This window comes from Pseudorasbora parva, chromosome 11 (assembly GCF_024679245.1).
Source record: "Pseudorasbora parva isolate DD20220531a chromosome 11, ASM2467924v1, whole genome shotgun sequence".
Classification (NCBI taxonomy): Eukaryota; Metazoa; Chordata; class Actinopteri; order Cypriniformes; family Gobionidae; genus Pseudorasbora; species Pseudorasbora parva.
In genome coordinates, this window is record NC_090182.1 from 32,504,609 (window position 1) to 32,508,472 (window position 3,864).

The 3,864-nt window shown below is 34.4% G+C and overlaps 1 long non-coding RNA gene across 1 annotated transcript; it reads left to right on the plus strand.

Annotated features, from left to right (window-relative positions):
• Positions 1-1,305: 1,305 nt before the first annotated feature.
• LOC137092356 (uncharacterized) lies at positions 1,306-3,212 on the plus strand. Its single transcript, XR_010908229.1, has 3 exons — positions 1,306-1,423; positions 2,190-2,309; positions 2,512-3,212. It is a non-coding gene; the product is annotated as an uncharacterized lncRNA (long non-coding RNA).
• The last annotated feature ends 652 nt before the right edge of the window (positions 3,213-3,864 follow it).

Consider the following 3,864-nt stretch of genomic DNA (forward strand, 5'->3'; position numbering starts at 1 on the left):
AGTAGACGCCAATGTCATATGCAGTCAGACTGGATATTTATGAAGCATTCTAGGCTTGGTCAGTCGCACACTCTTTTTTTTTTGCGCTGGTGTCATGTGCTCTCTGCTTGATTGTTAATATATCATGTTATCCAAGAATAGTATGTCAAAAATTTGTTTTTCTACTGAGTAGTGCTCCATACTATCTACAGCAAGACCGATAAACAAATACTGGAAGTTAACTTCGGGCCAGGCGCGTAACCGTAGCAACGCGCGTGCGTTATGAAGCTGGTGATTTGCGAATGATTATTCAAGCATGAAATCACTCTGGGTTTGACTGGCAAAACCGAATATCTTCTTTGTTGCGCTTTCAAAATAGAAGTTCCAAATGTTACAGTTTTTGTCCCTGCGTATAGGCTAATTTTTGGGTGGGACACATGCAGCATTTTCCAATATTGAGGGGGACACGTCCCCCCCGTCCCCCCCGGTTCCTACGCCAGTGCCCCTGCAAATCAGTGAGATTTTACTTTAGTAAATTAATTAGCAAGTAAAACGAATAAAAAGGGGTAACCCTAATGCAAAAAAAAAAAATATATATATATATATATATATATATATATATATATATATATATATATATATATACACACACACATACACACACACATACAGTTAACAATAACACAAGTCAAGCACACTGGCATGTTCCTACATATTTAGCAAAGAGCTGTAACTGCTGAAAAGTGCACCGACATTATTGTTAATAAAAGTAACAGTTTTACAGGTTTTTAAATTGAGCAAAAACACATCAAATAACAATTAATTTTAACCTTTAACCTCCTTTAAATCAGAAGTAAAGCATGATGGGAAGTAGAAATTTGTTGTAACTCATTCTGTAAAAGTGTTTATGTGTGTACATGCATTCACATTAATATGGCAAATTCAATATACAGTAAGGCTACACAATAAAGGATACAACTTAATGGATATTACATGTAATATTATTTATATCTTAATTAGGCCTACTAAATATTTTATGTGTTAAAATATAGCCATATTTTATAAATATAGTCAATATGCATACATTGCAGTAGCTATATTAAAAAAAGGCTTTAGTTTCCTTTATTCCTTTATATTTCCTTTAATATAGGCTATTTTGCATATAATTGCAGTATATTCCCATATATTTGTTTCGTAATGTTCTACCCATACAAACTATTTGTTAACAGCAATATCAGCAATATTTAAAAAATAATAATTAAACACTCACTCTAAGCGTTAGGCTTAGACGATGAAGATGTCTGTAACAAAAATAGCCTTAGTTCTGTCATCGCAAACTGCGCATGCGTCAACGCGCCGCGGCCAGGAGGAAATCAATCGCGGGTTCTTGTTGTCTCCGTGATATGATTGACTCCCAGCGGGACCGCGAAGTGTCGAGCTCCAGGTAAGAATTGTGTTTGTCATGCCGTTCTCAATGCAAATGTTAACTTATTTAATGGCAAGATTTGCTAAAAGATTTGTAAATTGTTCGTTTCTGTTATCATGTCGGTGCCACAGCCTTAGTGTTAGGTAACGTACAGGTAACGTTAAGCCTAATTATGCTGCGCGCACGTGCAAAAATTAAATTACAAGTATTTAATGTGCAAAAAAAAAATGCTTATATTTGTATTAAAGTTATTAAACTATATGATTGGTCTCATCATTTGTTAGTCCCTTTGAATAAAAACGTCTGCTAAATGATCAAATGTAAAAAACAACTATTCTAGTTGTTTAACTATGTCATTTGATAACTAAGTTAAACCCTAAAGCTCATGGTTTGCATAGATAACGTCATACAACGATTGTGTGACACAGCAAAAGTTAGAATAAATGTAATGTGATTTGTTTACCGGTATGTTCCTTTTGTCATCATTAATAGTCTATTTTGTGCCAATTCACTTTAAAAGAGTTAATGTTTTAGTGAACTTGAGTTTGCAAATTGCTCTAATGTAGTTAAAATATAGCTAAAATATAAACTTCTATCATTTGCATTCATGTAACTGCAACATAAATGAATCTAAATGATGTACAATATTACAATTTTGTAATAGAAAGTAAGTAACTGTATAAGAATATATTGTTATACTGAAAAAAAATTAATAATGAAACGTGTTTCTAATATTCATGTATGTAAATGAGGTGGTCAAGAAGATTTTCTTTTTCTTCCACAGAAAGATCTTCATGAAAACATTTGAAGACCACGCAAGAAGAACAGGTTCAGCCACAGACTGGTTCATCCCATGAGGACTGGTTCAGTTCTGAATGGGAAGTGTTGAAGAAGTTTATGTAATGTGAGTTGTAAGACTTGAACTAATGTTAACAAATGAGACTTTATTGTAATGTATAAACTAACATGAACTAACAATGAGCAATACATTATTACAGTATTTATTAAACTTTGTCAATTTTTAACGTTTAGTTCACCCAAAAATGTATGTTGTTAAAATGACCCTCATGTCGTTCCAAACCCATAAGACGTTCATTTATTTTCAGATTACGTGATTACGTCATCCTTGGCACCTCGCAGAGCTGAGCAAGTTGAACAATTAAGGTTGAAATGTATATTCATTTTTTTAAATGACTGATCGTTTGACTAGATAAGACCCTATTCCTCATCTGGGATCATGCAGAGGCTATGAAGCCCTTTGAAACGGCGTTGATTTGGACCTTCAACATTTTGGTTGCAATTGAAAAGCATTATATGATGAACAATCCTGGAATGTTTTCTTCAAGAAACTTAATTTCTTTTCCACTGAAGAAATAAAGACATGAACATCTTGGATGAGATGGGGGTGAGTAAATTATCAGTCAATTTTTATTTTGGGGTGAACTAATCCGTTCATTATCTTTGATTGATGGCCATGACACTGTGTTCAGTGTATTTTGTTGTTGTTTTTTGGGTTTTGTTTTTTTCCTGAGCAAAGTTCAGTTTGCTATCAAGTTGGAATTGTAAATTACTCATGTGGAGTATAATTTGAGTGTTTCATTTTGTGTTGAAATAAAAGTGTTTCCATCACAAATTTGTGTATGTCATTGATTGAAATCATATATGGTTAGTATATGCAGAGATGTTGTAATATTGACTGAAATCATGTATGATTATTATATGTAGTTTAAATGTATATTATATAAACTTGAAGAGCTAACACACCATTTCCCTATTAAAAAAATATGAAATCTGTATAAAAAGCATATAAACAAATGACACAAAATATAAATAAATCCTATATGACTTTAATATGACTAGCATCTGATTCAGTATAAGAACTTTATATGATTTGTATATGAATATCATGTATATTCTACTAATACCATATACCCAAGGCCGGACTTACCATTGGGCTTGACTGGGCTCAAGCCCATGGGCCCCGCCCAATAGGGGGCCCCGTCATTTTACGTTTGTTTTTTTCAATATGTCAGTCATTTCATTTTTATTTTAAAGTTTGTGGAAAACTAGCGGCCAAAAATGGCCCGCCAGCGATAATATCTGGCCCGCGCCCGCATCTGCCGAATCTGGCAGATTGTTTTAATAGCGGCTGGGTCTGAAACATATTTGCCAGTGTAACGGAGGCGAGGTTTTTTTTACGGTCTATGAGCCAAGCTAACGAGAACTGTGCAGGTAAACTCTTTTCATTTCAAGAGATGCTTTCCTCGTCTAGCGTGGTGTGAGCATGGCGTTTCTGTTGCGTGTCAGCCGCGGCGCGGCTGCCGAGGGAAGCCCTATACTTCATGTTAAATATAAATATATTGCCTTTGATACAGCAAAGACAACGTCGCCAGTCGCCTATTGACCATACATATCTATTGACGGCAAAATAGGCTACAGAACATATTATTCTGTATTGA